This window comes from Indicator indicator, unplaced genomic scaffold (assembly GCF_027791375.1).
Source record: "Indicator indicator isolate 239-I01 unplaced genomic scaffold, UM_Iind_1.1 iindUn_scaffold_168, whole genome shotgun sequence".
Taxonomy (NCBI): domain Eukaryota; kingdom Metazoa; phylum Chordata; class Aves; order Piciformes; family Indicatoridae; genus Indicator; species Indicator indicator.
In genome coordinates, this window is record NW_026539258.1 from 58,164 (window position 1) to 73,854 (window position 15,691).

Sequence of the window (15,691 nt, forward strand, 5' to 3'; positions counted from 1 at the left end):
CAAACCATCACCTCTTGTCCTGTCACAGCAGACCCTGCTCAAAAGTCTGTCCCCAGCTTTCTTCCAGGCTCCTTGGAGCACTGCAAGTCCACCAGAAGGTCTCCCTGGAGCCTTCTCCTTTCCAGGCTGCACAACCCCAACTCTCTCAGCCTGGCCTCCAGGTGGACACCAATGTGCTAAACTCATCACATTGCCTTCAGTGTAGTTGCAGCCAGGGGAGTTTTAGGGTGAGGAAGTTGAAGGACTTGTAGAGGGTGGCAGTGTCCCTCCTTGTCCTTGCTGCAAGTGAGCACCCAAAGGTGGGTCTTGAACCCAAGAAGCACCAAGATGGAAGCCTACAAGAAAGCTGGGAAGGGACTTGGACAAGAGCTGGGAGTGCCAGGATGAGGGACAATGGCTTTGAGCTGGGAGAGGGGAGATGGAGACTGGAGAGGAGGAAGAAATTCTTGGCAATGAGGGTGGGGAGAGACTGGCACAGGTTGCCCAGGGAGGCTGTGGCTGCCTCCTCCCTGGTGGTGCTCAAGGCCAGGCTGGATGAGACCCTGAGCATCCTGGGCTGGTGGGAGGTGTCCCTGCCCATGGCAGGGGGTTGGCACTGGCTGCTCTTGAAGGTCCCTTCCAACCCAACCCATTCTGTGGATGTGTGCCATTCACTCTGGCAGTGTTGAAGGCTTTGCACTTGGAAACTGAACCCAACAATTTCTTCAGCAGCCTGGAAAAAACTCTCAGTGGTGCTGCTGAATCAGAGGAAGGGGCTGAGCAGGAGCCAGGCACTGTGGTGCTGGAGATAAAGGAAATCCAGGAATGCAACCAGAATGTGCCCTGCCTGTCAGGATGAGGAATGGCTGCTTGGTAACACAAGGCATCAGCAGGCACCTGGAGCACCCTGTGCCTGGCTGCAAGAGGGAATGTGAGCCAGGCAGTGGGGCAGAGCTGATCAGGCTGACTCTAAGGAGGCTAAGTGCAAGGTCCTGCACCCAGGTAGGGGCAATCCTTGGTACCAATCCAGGCTGGGTGATGAAGGAGATCCAGAGCAGCCCTGCAGAGAAGGACTTGGGGGTGCTGGTGGGGGAGAAGCTGGACAGGAGCCAGCAATGGGCACTGGCAGCACAGAAGGCCAAGGGCAGCCTGGGCTGCATCCAAAGCAGCTTGGCCAGAGCTGGAGAGAGAGGATCCTGCCCTCTGCTCTGCTCTGGGGAGACCTCACCTGCAGGGCTGGGGCCAGCTGTGGGACCCCCAACACAAGAAGGACCTGGAGCTGCTGGAGAGGGTCCAGAGGAGGCCACAAAAATGATCAGGGGGTTGGAGCAGCTCTCCTATGAGGACAGGCTGAGGGACAGACTGGGATTGTTCATCCTGGAGAAGAGAAGGCTCCAGGGAGATCTCAGAGCAGCCTTCCAGGACCTGAAGGAGCTCCAGGAGAGCTGGGAAGGGACTTTTGACAAGGGCTGGGAGTGCCAAGACAAGGGACGTTGGTTTGAGACTGGATCAGGGCAGATTTACATTGGACATCAGGAGGAAGCTCTGCACAGTGAGGCTGGTGAGACACTGGAACAGGTTGCTCAGGGATGTGGTTGAAGCCCCATCCCTGGAGACATTCAAGGTCGAACTTGCTGTGGCCCTGGGCAGCCTGCTCTAGCTGGAGGTGTCCCTGCTGCCTGCAGGGGGGTTGGACAGGATGACCTTTGAGAGTCCCTTCCACCCTAATGCAATCTATGGATCTTATGAGAGCTTCTCCTACAGAAGAATACCAAAGGGCCTCTTGTGGGGATGAGCAGAGAGAAAGGCCTGAGAGCAAGCAGTAAATACTAAGAAGATGATAAAGGATGAAGAGAAAAGGCTGAAGCTGGCAGCATAATGAATGGGTACAAGATAGGCTAAAGCTGCCTCCAGCCTCATTGGGAAGAGTCTGTCTGTGCAGGAGAACCTGCAGGTGCCAGGGAGCCTCTCTGGAGATAAGGATGATGGAAAGTAGTTGCCTCCAGCCAAAGCCCTGGCTTAGGGCACTGCCTGGACCAGAAGCAGAAGAGAGTCAGGGATTTGGTGTGTGCAGAAGGAGGATGCCTCTGGGTGAGGAGGAAGGGGAGTGGGGTGATGAAAAGCAGCTGCAGAAACAGCCCTGCAGGGAGCAGGGGCTCAGCAGAAGCTCTGCCAAGGTGACCCAGGATCAGTGCTGGGTCCAGTCCTGTTCAACATCTTCATCAATGACATGGGTGAGGGGACAGAGAGACAGGCAGACAGTGTCTGCTCAGCAAGTTTGCTGATGATACCAAACTGGGAGGCTTGGCTGAAGGCTGTGAGGCCATTCAGAGACTTGGACAGATTGAGAGCTGGGCAGAGAGGAACCTACTGAGGGTCAACAAGGATGAGTGCAGATTCCTGCAGCTGGGCAGGAGGAATAAACTGCAGCAGGACAGGTTGGGAGGGGATCTGTTGGAGAGCAGCCCCAAGGAGAAGGACCTGGAAGTGCTGGTGGGCAGCAAGTTCTGCATGGGGCAGCAATGTGCCCTGGTGGCCAGGAAGGCCAAGGGGGTCCTGGGCTGCATTCAGAGGAGTGTGGCCAGCAGGGCCAGGGAGGTTCTCCTCCTCCTCTACTCTGCCCTGCTGAGGCCTCACCTGGAATATTGCATCCAGTGCTGGGCTCCCCAGTTCAGGAGGGACAGGGATCTGCTGGAGAGAGTCCAAGGGAAGGCTACAAGGATGCTGAAGGGACCTGGAGCACTGCCTGGGGAGGAGAGGCTGAGAGCCCTGGGGGTGGTTGGTTTGGAGAGGAGAAGACTGAGAGGGATCTGATCAATGTCTATCAATAGCTGAGGGCTGGGGGGCAAGAGGGAGGGGAGAGGCTCTGCTCCTTGCACCCTGGGATAGGACAAGAGACAATGGATGGAAACTGCAGCACAGGAGGTTCCACCTCAACATGAGGAGGAACTTCTTCCCTGGGAGGGTCCCAGAGGCCTGGAGCAGGCTGCCCAGAGAGGTTGTGGAGTCTCCTCTGGAGCCTTTCCAGCCCTGCCTGGATGTGTTCCTGGGTGACCTGTGCTGGATTCTGTGGTCCTGCTCTGGCAGGGGGTTGGACTCAATGATCTCCAGAGGACTCTTCCAACCCCTAACATCTGTGATCTGTGATGCTGTGCCCCAGGGTCAGTGCAGGGGTCTGAAGAGCAGGCTCCAGGCTGGGCTGGCTCTTGCTGCTTCCTCCCCCTTCGAGGACACATCCTTCAGAGAGCACCCAGCCTGCAGCAGCAGCATCACCACTCACCCCCCAGCTCTTCCCCAAAGGACTTGGGCTGACCACACAGGTCCTGGGGAGCTGCAGGAGAAAGGATGAAAATGTTCTCTGAGGTGGGCACTGCATTGCTGACTTCAGCCAAGAGCTGTCACTGTCCAAGCAGAAACTGTCCCCTCCTGCAATGCAGAAGACACCTCCTGCCTTCTGAGCCCTGCTGGCCTCTCTGCTGACCTGAGGAATGCTTTTTTCTACCCCATGAGCTTTCCTGCCACAGCTCTACCCCCCAAACCTGCTGTGTTTCCTTTTTAAAAGTTGTTGGGACAGCAACAGAAGCCACCCCAGGAGCCCTCTGAGGCTTTCATCCTCTGCCTTCACTCCCTGCACTGCAGTCTATAGACTCAGGGGCATCCTGACACTCAGAAGTCCTCCCTGCCTTTCACTCTGCTTGGCAGTTCCTTTCCTCCCCACTAATGGCTGTTGAAGGACATCTACTTTGCACCAGTGAATGAGGCACCACTTCCTAGGGAGGGCTGGAAACCATTCAGGGCCCATGCACAGCTGGGAACTGACCCCAACAAGAGCTCCAGCAGCATCACAGCTGCTGAGCAAAGACAATTCTGTGACTAGATGAAGGATTGAGGGAGAGCAATACAGACTCAGAGGATCAGGGGTTGGAAGGGACCTCTGGAGATCCTCCAGTCCAAGCCCCCTGCCCAGGCAGGGGCACCTAGAGAAGGTCACATAGGAGCACACCCAGGCAGGTTTGGAATGTCCCCAGAGATGGAGACTCCACCACCTCTCTGGGCAGCCTGCTCCAGGGCTCCAGCACCCCATACCTTACAGAAGTTCCTCCTCATGTTCAGATGAACTTCTGATGTTGCAGTCTGTGCCCTTTACTCCTTGTCCTGTCCCTGGGCACCACTGAACAAAGCCTGGCCCCAGCCTCCTGACACCCACCCTTGGAGTATTGATCAGCACTGATCAGATCCCCCTCAGTTGTCCCAGAGTGAACAGCCTCAGCTCTCAGCCTCTCATCATCACAGAGCTGTTCCAGTCCCCTCAGCAGCTTTGTAGCCCTTTGCTGTCCCCTCTCCAGCTGTTCCCTGTCCTCTCTCCAGCTGTTCCCTGTCCCCTCTCCAGCACTTCCCTGTCCCTCCTGAACTGGGCAGCCCAGACCTGGACCCAGTACACCAGATGTGGCCTCACCAGGGCAGAGTAGAGGGGGAGAAGGACCTCCCTCGACCTGCTGTACTCTTCTTGATGCACCCCAGGCCTTCTTGGCCATGAGGGCACATTGCTGGCTCCTGGTCATCCTGTTGTCTAGCAGCACTCCCAGGTCCTTTCCATTGCTCTGGGTCAGACACCAGAATGAAAGATGCTGCCCAGATAAGCAGGCACTGGGACTGAGGTGATCACTTGAACTGCTGGAGAGAGGACAGCAAAGGGCTACAAAGCTGCTGAGGGGCCTGGGACAGCTCTGGGAGGAGAGGCTGAGAGAGTTGGGGCTGTTCAGTCTGGAGAGGAGCAGCCTGAGGGGGATCTGATCAGTGCTGATCAATACTCCAAGGGTGGGTGTCAGGAGGCTGGGACCAGGCTTTGTTCAGTGGTGCCCAGGGACAGGACAAGGAGCAAAGGGCACAGGCTGCAACATCAGAAGTTCATCTGAACATGAGGAGGAACTTCTCTAATTTAAGGGTGAAGGAGCCCTGGAGCAGGCTGCCCAGAGAGGTGGTGGAGTCTCCATCTCTAGAACCATTCCAAACCCACCTGGAGGTGTTCCTGTGTGGCCTTCCTTAGGTGCCCCTGCCTGGGCAGAGGGCTTGGACTGGTTGATCTCCAGAGGTCCCTTCCAACCTCTCCCATTCTGTGCTTCTGTGTAAGACAGCCATAAGCCCACAGCTCGGGGGCTGCCCTCAGCCTGTGCTCCCTTCTGAGTCCAAATCCCAGCTCTGACAATGAGCTAGAAGCTGTGCTGGGCACATGGAGGGATCTGCCTGCCCCTGCCCCGTCCCTGTCCCCCCCTCCCCCGGCTCCCAGCCTGCCAGCTGGTGCATTTTTCCCTGTTTTCTCACTAGCTTGGCCCATTGCCTTTAAAAGGCTAAATGCTCCGGACTAAATTTGGTCATGCAGCTCTGCATGGTTCCCTGGAATGTCCTCGGGTTTCAGGCTCCTCTGATAGCACCAATCCCCGCCTCCCCCCGGGCTCCATTGGCTTCCCAGCACCCGAATCCTGCCTGGATGCTGTTATTGGCCAAGCCTGGGACCGAGGGGTGTCCTCTCTTTTATAACTACTACACCCCCGGGCTGCGGCCATCCAGAGCTGCTGAGATTTAACACTTCAGCACCTGCCGCTGCTCCGCTGGGGAGGCAGACTTGGGAGCTTTGGCTTCTGGGGGAGTTTGGGCTCGGTTTGGGTTTTGGTTTTTTTCTCCTTCTTTGGGTACCACACAACCGCCACCGTGTCTCGCCAGCGAGCCAAGATGTCCAAAGTGGCCAAATATCGGCGACAAGTCAGTGAAGATCCGGACATTGACAGTTTGTTGTCCACTCTGTCTCCGGAGGAGATGGAGGAATTGGAAAAGGAGCTGGACGTGGTGGATGCTGCGGACGGGAGCATCCCGCCGGAGCCCGGTCAGAAAAGTCAGACGGAGAACTCCTCTCCTGGCCCCCAGAACTGCGAACCCACCCTCAACCACCACGAGAAGGAGGGCAGGAGGCGCATCCAGAGGGAGCAGTCCGTAGATGTAAGTCACATCCCGTGCTTGGGCTGCTCTGCTGGGAAAGGCAGCGGCGTCCCTGTGACCTGGGCTGGCTTAGGGGATGAGGTGGAGAGCACCAACCCCATGCCCTGCTGGCTAAGGAGGCACTGGTGTGGTGTGGAGACCACAGGAGTGAGGCAGGGAGGTGGTCCTGGCTCTCCAGGAGGGAGCACGGGGGGTGGTTCATGAAATCCTGATGCTGCTCACAAAGCCAAAGCTGTGCTTGTCCCAGGGATCTTCTCCCGGACTCTGCTCCAACATCCTTAGGCAGAGCAGGGAGCAGAGATGGTGCTGCCAGGGATGGTGCTGCCAGGGATGGTGCTGCCAGGGATGGTACTGCCAGGGATGGTGCTGCCAGGGATGGTGCTCCAAGGGATGGTGCTGCCAGGGATGGTGCTCCCAGAGATGGTACTGCCAGGGATGGTGCTCCCAGGGATGGTACTGCCAGGGATGGTGCTGCCAGGGATGGTACTGCCAGGGATGGTGCTGCCAGGGATGGTGCTCCCAGGGATGGTACTGCCAGGGATGGTGCTCCCAGGGATGGTGCTGCCAGATATGGTGCTTCCAGGGATGGTACTGCCAGGGATGGTGCTGCCAGGGATGGTACTGCCAGGGATGGTGCTCCCAGAGATGGTACTGCCAGGGATGGTGCTCCAAGGGATGGTGCTGCCAGGGATGGTGCTCCCAGAGATGGTACTGCCAGGGATGGTGCTCCCAGGGATGGTACTGCCAGGGATGATGCTCCCAGGGATGGTGCTGCCAGGGATGGTGCTGCCAGGGATGGTACTGCCAGGGATGGTGCTGCCAGGGATGGTGCTCCCAGGGATGGTACTGCCAGGGATGGTGCTGCCAGGGATGGTGCTGCCAGGGATGGTACTGCCAGGGATGGTGCTCCCAGGGATGGTGCTGCCAGATATGGTGCTTCCAGGGATGGTACTGCCAGGGATGGTGCTGCCAGGGATGGTACTGCCAGGGATGGTGCTCCCTGAGGTGGTGTTCCCTGAAATGGTGCTTCCAGGGATGGTGCTCCCAGGGGTGGTGCTCCCAGGGATAGTGCTCCCTGAGATGGCTATTCCCTGGGGTGGTGTTCCCTGAGGTGATGTTCCTAGGGATGGTGCTCCCAGGGATGGTGCTTCCAGGGATGGTGCTCCCAGGGGTGGTGCTCCCAGGGATAGTGCTCCCTGAGATGGCTATTCCCTGGGGTGGTGTTCCCTGAGGTGATGTTCCTAGGGATGGTGCTCCCAGGGATGGTGCTTCCAGGCATGGTGCTCCCAGGGGTGGTGCTCCCAGGGATAGTGCTCCCTGAGATGGCTATTCCCTGGGGTGGTGTTCCCTGAGGTGATGTTCCTAGGGATGGTGCTCCCAGGGATGGTGCTTCCAGGGATGGTGCTCCCTGAGGTGGAGCTCCCAGGGGTGGTGCTCCCAGGGATGGTGCTCCCTAAGATGGCTATTCCCTGGGGTGGTGTTCCCTGAGGTGGTGTTCCCTGAGATGATGCTCCCAGAGATGGTGTTCCTAGGAATGGTGCTGCGAGAGATGGTACTCCCTGAGGTGGTGCTCCCTGAGATGGTAGTCCCAGGGATGGTGCTCCCAGGGATGGTGTTCCCAGAACACTGCTGGAGGGCTGGTGCAGTCAAGGGGATCCCACAGGCTGTGTTCCTTTCCCCTCCTTTTTTTTTTTTACCTTCATAGTTCTCCAGGCTCTCGGTCCCTCCAGCTCCTCCTGTGCAGAGGCTTGAACAGTCTCTGGTTCTTGTGGACTCAAACCCAAGACTGTGCTGCTTTGTGGTTTGAGCCCAGGCTGATGGTTTGGGGCTCAGTCGAAGTTCATTCTTCTCCCCTGGGTGCATTTCTCTCCTCCTCTGCACCTGGCAAGTCCTCCAAGAGCTTGCTTGGAGTTAGAAATCTTCCTGCCTGTCCCTCTGCTCTTTTTGTGCCTTGCTTTAGTGGGATCCAAACCCTCCTCTCTGGAACATTGATTGACCTCTGCACTCAGGGCATTTGCTGTGTGCTCCCTGCGTGGGAGGCTGGCAAGCATCTGGTTTCCTTCTTTCTTTTTCTTTCTTTCCTTCTTTCTTTCTTTCTTTCTTTCTTTCTTTCTTTCTTTCTTTCTTTCTTTCTTTCTTTCTTTCTTTCTTTCTTTCTTTCTTTCTTTCTTTCTTTCTTTCTTTCTTTCTTTCTTTCTTTCTTTCTTTCTTTCTTTCTCTTTCTTTCTTTCTTTCTTTCTTTCTTTCTTTCTTTCTTTCTTTCTTTCTTTCTTTCTTTCTTTCTTTCTTTCTCTTTCTTTCTTTCTTTCTTTCTTTCTTTCTTTCTTTCTTTCTTTCTTTCTTTCTTTTTCTTTCTTTCTTTTTCTTTCTTTCTTTTTCTTTCTTTCTTTCTTTCTCTCTCTCTCTCTTTCTCTCTTTCTCTCTTTCTTTCTCTCTCTTTTTCTTTCTCTCTTTTTCTTTCTTTCTTTCTCTCTTTCTTTCTCTCTCTCTTTCTTTCTCTCTCTCTTTCTTTCTCTCTTTCTCTCTCTCTCTCTTTCTCTCTTTCTCTCTCTTTCTCTCTTTCTCTCTTTCTTTCTCTCTTTCTTTCTTTCTCTCTTTCTTTGTCTCTCTTTTTCTTTCTTTCTTTCTTTTTCTTTCTTTCTCTTTCTTTCTTTCTTTCTTTCTTTCTTTCTTTCTTTCTTTCTTTCTTTCTTTCTTTCTTTCTTTCTTTCTTTCTTTCTTTCCTTCTTTCTTTATTTCTTTCCTTTCTCTTTTTCATGGCAGGCTGAGCCAGAAAGTGCAAGAAGGAGCCTGGGCAGATATTTAGCTGTGGAGTCATGGAGCAGGTTTCATGTTCCAGGTTGGATTCACATCTGCTGTGGTGGGAGAGGGCTGAGGAGCAGGAGGCTTATGTGGATACTCCTCTTACTGGGCAGCTCTGGCTCAGATTCCTTATCCAGGTCACCCAGCAGTGCCCTGGATCTGCCAGCTCAGGGATCCAGCTTGTGGGCCCTTGGAAATGGCTCTTTCTGGATGCACTTGGAGGTTGTTACAGCAGGGTCCACCTCCTGACCAGGCCCTGGGAGAAAGAAGGGAGAAAAAGATGCAAATGGCAGCTCTGAGAGAAATGGGTGTTTAGTCTGGGGACCCGAGCAAGGGGTTAAAGAGTTCCCCCCACCCTGCCAGGGAGCTTCCCTCTGGCCTTGAGGACAAGGCACTTGCAGGCTTCACCTTCTATATGTGGTTTGGCGTGGGCTGGGGACAGAAACTGCTGTGGGCTGGGGACTGAAAGTGCCAGGGGCTGAAGACTGAAAGTGCCAGAAGCTGGGGACTGAAAGTGCCAGGGGCTGAGGACTGAAAGTGCCATGGGTTTGGGGATAGGAAGTGCCAGAGGCTGGGGACTGAAAGTGCCAGGGGCTGAGGACTGAAACTGCTGTGGGCTGAGGACTGAAAGTGCCAGGGGCTGAGGACTGAAACTGCTGTGGGCTGAGGACTGAAAGTGCCAGGGGCTGAGGACTGAAACTGCTGTGTGCTGGGGGACTGTAAGTGCCATGGTCTGGGGGATAGAAAGTGCCAGGGGTGGGGGACTGAAAGTTCAAGGGGCTGGGGACTGGAAGTGCTGTGTGCTGGGGGACTGAAACAACTGCTTCTTCAGGCAGGGCTCCTGGGTTCAGCCTCTCAAGTGGTGCTGGTTTTTTTCTAACTCTGGGAAGAGGAGGACTGGGCTGGGAATTGTGATGGGGAAGTGCTCATGAACAGGAGGAAGGGAGGAAATTGGTGTGGTGTGGAAAAAGAGAGGTGGGAAGTGGGCTGGTGGAGCTCTGAATGTCTGCAAGACGGCTGAGAGTGTGTGTGAGGGGGTGGGGAGAGGACTTGGGATGGTGGCAAGGGATGGCACAGGGAGGAGAGGCACCAGGAGAGGGTATCCAGTTCCAGCTGGTGGGGAGGACAGCCATGGAGGGGCTGAGCAAGGAGCCCCTTGTGCTCTCCCTTGAACTCCTGCAGCCTGGGGCCATGGAAGACAAAGCAGGTTGGCTGCTGGGCAGATCTGTCAGTGAACCTGGCCCAGTTAGATTGCATTGCAGTAACTGGAGATGGCAGAAGTGACTTTCTTCTTCTATTTCAATCCCTGGGGGCCAAGAAAAAAATATCCTCCACCCCTTCCTCCTTGGCATTGTTGGGTCCTGGGATTAGCACCTAGGAAATGCCAGCTGACAGCGCAGGCAGGTCAGCCCCTGTAGGGGGGGAGCAGGGAGTTTTCTGCCCTGAGGGGCACCACGGTGGGATGGTTGAGGGCTCCAAAGATGCTGAGGGCCCTGGAGCATCTCTGTAAGGAGCAAAGGCTGAGAGCCCTGGGGCTGAGAGCCTGCAGAAGAGCAGCCCCAGAGGGGAGCTGAGCAATGCTCAGCAAGAGACAAAGGAGCTGTGGGGGGCAAGAGGCTGGGGGCAGACTCTTGGCAGTGGTGCCCAGGGACAGGCCAAGGGGCAAGGGGCACAAACTGGCACCCAGGAGGTTGGAGCTGAGCAGGAGGAGAAACTTCTTTGGTGTGAGGGTGCTGGAGGCCTGGAGCAGGCTGCCCAGAGAGGTTGTGGAGTGTCCTTGTGTGGAGAGCTTCCAACCCCCCCTGGGCATTGTGCCCCTGGGCAAGCTGCTGTGGGTGCCCTGCTGGAGCAGGGGGGGGTTGGACTGGCTGAGCTCCGGAGGTCCCTTCCAACCCCTCACCATACTGGGGTTCCAGGAATCTGTGAGATGGGATGGGATGGGATCCTTGGACCATAGAAGCAATCACAGGACCCAGCCCAGGAAGCCAACAATGATTCCCTGCAGCCCAGGAAGCCGCAGGGCTGCGATTTGCTGCAGGGTGCAGTGAGACCCTGGAGCCATCCGGAGCATCCCAGGCGGCTCCCAAGCTCTCTCCCAGCTGCTCAGAGCACAGAGAGCTCTGCTGACAAACCCCTCTCTCATATCAGAGGATTTCACACTGCAGCAGGCAGCAAAGCTCTCGTGCCTGCCAGCAGCAGCCCTGGAGCTGCACACCCAGGGCAGGTCGCAGTCCCCAGCCGAACGCAGGCATCGCCCTCTCCGTGTCCCTCCCTGCTCCTCCTCCCCAACTTCCAGTGGGAAAAGTCTCTTTTCAGTAGTGCCCAGTGACAGGACAATGGGTAACAGGCACAGACTTGAAGTGGGTTCAGTTTTTGGGGCTCTCACTCCAAGTAGGACATTGAGAGGCTGGAGCAGGGCCAGAGAAGGGCAACAGAGCTGGGGAAGGGTCTGGAGAAGAGGGCTGGGGAGGAGCAGCTGAGGGAGCTGGGGGTGTGCAGCCTGGAGAAGAGGAGGCTGAGGGAGACCTCATTGCTCTCTGCAGCTCCTGAGAGGAGGCTGGAGCCAGGTGGGGGTTGGGCTCTGCTCCCCAGTCTCAGGTGATAGAAGGAGAGGAAATGTCCTGAAATTGTGCCAGGGGAGGGTTAGGTTGGAGAGGAGGAAAAAATTGTTTGCTGGAGGAGTGTTCATGGATTGGAAGAGGCTGCCCAGGGAGGTGGTGGAGTCCCCATGGCTGGCATTGTCCAAACAATTCTCTGATTCTCTGATTCTATCAGAAGTTCCAGCAAAACATGAGGAGGAACTTCTTTAGTTTAAGGCTGCTGGAGCCCTGGAGGAGGCTGCCCAGAGAGGTGGTGGAGTCTCCATCTCTGGAGACATTCCAAACTTGCCTGGGTGTGCTCCTGTGTGACTTTCTCCAGGTGACCCTGGCTTGGCAGAGAGATTGGACTCAATATTCTCCAGAGGTCCCTTCCAACCCCTCCCAGTCTGTGCCTCTGTGATGTTGTCTCCCACCACATCCCACACAGCCCCTGGTTAAACACCTTGAGGAAAAACCTCTGTGAGTGAGAAGCAGATGCACAAGCAGGGGAGAGAAGCACAGCCACAAGGGTAGAGAAGGAATGGAAGGTGCCTCCAGTGGGGCTGGCCCTAAGGACATGTGGAAGATGTTATCCTGCGTCTGTGATGTCTCTTCAGCAGGAAGAGACAGGAGCTTGGACTACAGAGAGTTTACAGGTCCATAACTGCCTTGCATGAAGGCACTGAGGATGGAGGGAAGATATTATAAAATCATGGAATTATGGAATTGTTTGGGTTGGCAAAGCCCTCAGAGCTCATCCAGTCCTGCACCAACCCAACCCCACCATGGCCACCAAACCAGGGCCCCAGGTACCATGGCCACACCTTGCTTGGACACCTCCAGCCATGGGGACTCCACCACCTCCCTGGGTAGCCTCTTCCAATCCCTGAACATTCCTCCAGCAAAGAAATTTTTCCTCCTCTCCAACCTAATCCTCCCCTGGCACAATTTCAGGATGTTTCCTTCTATCACTGAGACTGGGGAGCAGAGCCCAAGCCCCACCTGGCTCCAGCCTCCTCTCAGGAGCTGCAGAGAGCAATGAGGTCTCCCTCAGCCTCCTCTTCTCCAGGCTGCACACCCCCAGCTCCCTCAGCTGCTCCTCCCCAGCCCTCTTCTCCAGACCCTTCCCCAGCTCTGTCACCCTTCTCTGGACACACTCCAGCCCCTCAGTTAGGGAGGGAAGATATTAGGGATTCCCTGTTTCAGCCCTGTGCTGGCACTTCAGGCTTTGTTGTTATTGCTAAAACTCATTCTGGAGAGCTGGGAGGGGACAGCTCACAGCCCCTGCAGTGCCATCAGCCACCAGCTCCCTGCTGGGACCAGGACTGGGATGGGACAGCATCCCCATGGGGCCAGCAGCAGCTCCTCCTCTGTCTCCATGATTTTTCCTCCTCCCTCCTGTCCTTCCCTCCCTCCTTCACCCTTGCTTTGTGGGGTGGCTGCTGGGGTGCAGACATGCAGCTGGGACATGCAGGAACTTCTGCAGGGTGCCAAGGAAGAGATTTTTTTGTTTAAAAGGAAAGGTTTCTGCTCCAGGTTCAGTTTCTGCCCAGCTCAAAGTTCTTCTTGCAGTCACTGCTCTGTTCTTGGACAAGCTCCAGGCACCCCCAGTCCCTTCTCAATACTGGGGCCAGGGAGTATATTTAGAGATATTGTAACTACATAATAACATCTTCTTAGTGATGAAAAGGGCAAACTTGGGTAACTAGGGAGCAGTTTATAAACAGCCCAAAATAGCCCTGAGCTTTGCCCTAACTTCTCTGCACCCAGCAGCCAAATTCACTTCTTGGCCATGCAGTAATTAATTCATCTCCATTTTGTGTTGCTGGTGAGTGAATCACAGACTGGGTTGGGTTGGAAGGGACCTGAAAGCTCAGCCAGTGCCAACCTCCTGCCATGGGCAGGGACACCTCCCACCAGCTCAGCTTGCTCAGGACCTCATCCAGCCTGGCCTTGAACACCTCCAGGGAGGGGACAGCCACAGCCTCCCTGGGCAACCTGTGCCAATGTCTCCCTACCCTCACTGCAAAGAATTTCTTCCTCATCTCCACTCTCCATCTCCTCTCTCCCAGCTCAAAGCCCTTGTCCCTCATCCTGGCACTCCCAGCTCTTGTCCCAAGTGCCTCCCCAGCTCTCCTGGAGCCCCTTCAGGTACTGGAAGACTGCTCTGAGGTCTCCCTGGAGCCTTCTCTCTTCCAGGCTGAACAGCCCCAACTCTCCCAGCCTGTCCCAGCAGGAGCTTCTCCAGCCCTCTGATCATCTTCATGGCCTCCTCTGGCCAATCTCCAGCAGCTCCAGGTCCTTCCTGTGCTGGGAGCCCCAGAGCTGGAGGCAGTGCTGCAGGTGGGGTCTGAGCAGAGGGCAGAATCCCCTCCCTGTGCTGCTGCTCTCCCTGCTCTGGCTGCAGCCCAGCACATGGAGTGAAAGCTCTGGTGGTCCCTTCCAAGCTCTAACAGTCTGTGACGCTGTGTTGCATGCAGTTCCTGGTGGCTCTGTGTGGAAGGAGGCATCATGGAAAGCAGAGATCCCTCCCAATGAGCCCTTCAGCACCAGGGGGGAAGCCAATTAGCACTTCAGTGTCACATCCAAGCTTGTCCTCTTGTCGTGGCAAGGTCTGGAGGGAGAGCAAGCTCCACATGTCAGCAGCTGGGGCAGGCTGAGAGGAAATCACAAACAAGGGGACAGCAGAGGCTGGAGCATTCCTCAGGCATCTCAGCAGCCTCTGACTAACCCCTGTGTACCCAAGCTCTGCTGCTCTGTTTATCAGCTGTCTCTCCCCATGTGCCAAGACTGTTCCTTCTCTCTTCCCTGCCCTGTCCTGGGTAGGTCTCTACCAAGGCTGGCTGCCAGCTTGTCCCTGTGGTTGTTGTTCTGCCCAGCTCCTGGCCTCCAAAAGAGGTATAAGGGGTGGGTGAGCCTGGGGCACCCTTCCTGCTGGTGCTTCTCAATCAACTCCTAGCTCATGCTGGGGAATCACAGAATGTCTGGGGGTGGAAGAGACCTCTGGAGATCATCCAGTCCAACCCCCCCTGCCAGAGCAGGATCACCCAGGGACACATCCAGGATGGTTATGAGAGGCTCCAGAGAAGGAGACTCCACAACCTCTCTGGGCAGCCTGCTCCAGGCTTCCAGCACCCTCACACTAATGAAGTTTCTCCTCATGCTGAAGTGGAACTTCCTGGGTTCCAGCTTGTGTTTGTTCCTTGTCCTATCCCTGGGCACCACCACACACAGCCTGGCCCCTTCCTCTTCCCCCCACCCCTCAGATACTGATAGACATTGATCAGATCCCTCTCAGCCTTCTCTTCTCCAGACTAAACAGCCCCAGGGCTCTCAGCCTTTCCTCATGGCAGAGCTGTTCCAGTCCCTTCACCATCCTCACAGCCTCCACTGGACTCTTTCCAGCAGGTCTCTGTCTCTCTTAAACTGGGGAGCCCAAAACTGGACAGAGCATCCCAGGTGTAGTCTCCCCAGGGCAGAGCAGAGGGATGAAGGTTTGAGTCCTCTCACCAGCACACAGGGTGGCAATGGAGCTGGTGGCTCACTGGCCTTGGCATTTCTCCCCTGGATCAGAGCCAGGGATATCCAAACCTGCCACACATGGGAAGGAAACCAAAGGCATTGAGTTATTCCTGTTTGGTTCCTTAAAGGAGGCCACAGATGGTCTCTGCTGCAGAGCAGCCCATCCTGGAGAGCCCTTTTGGTTGTCACCTTTCATTGCTCAGAGCTGAGGACCATCCTTGTCTGGTGCTCTGAGCTGTCCTTCATTCCTGGAATCACCCAACCCTGTGAGAAGGAGGAGCAGGAGCAGGCATGAGAGCTGTCAGCTAGAACAGACCACCCAAGAGACCTCCAAGGAAGAAAGGGAAGCAGGAAGGATCCCATGGCAGATAAGTGAATGATCTGGGTGGAGAGAAGAGCTGAAGCAAGTGAGGTGACAACAAACCCAGGTTTGATCAGCATTTCTAAGCAAGCAGTGTGGGCTCCTCACTCCAAGAAGGACATTGAGAGGCTGGAGCAGGGCCAGAGAAGGGCAACAGAGCTGGGGAAGGGTCTGGAGAAGAGGGCTGGGGAGGAGCAGGTGAGGGAGCTGGGGGTGTGCAGCCTGGAGAAGAGGAGGCTGAGGGAGACCTCATTGCTCTCTACAGCTCCTGAGAGGAGGTTGGAGCCAGGTGGGGGTTGGGCTCTGCTCCCAAGGAAAAAGGCACAGGGGAAGTTCAGGCTGGAGGTGAGGAGAAAGTTCTTCACAGAAAGAGGAATTGGCCATGGGATGAGCTGCCCAGGGAGGTGGTGGAGTCACCATCCCTGGAGGGGTTCAAAAAAAGGTTGGATGTGGC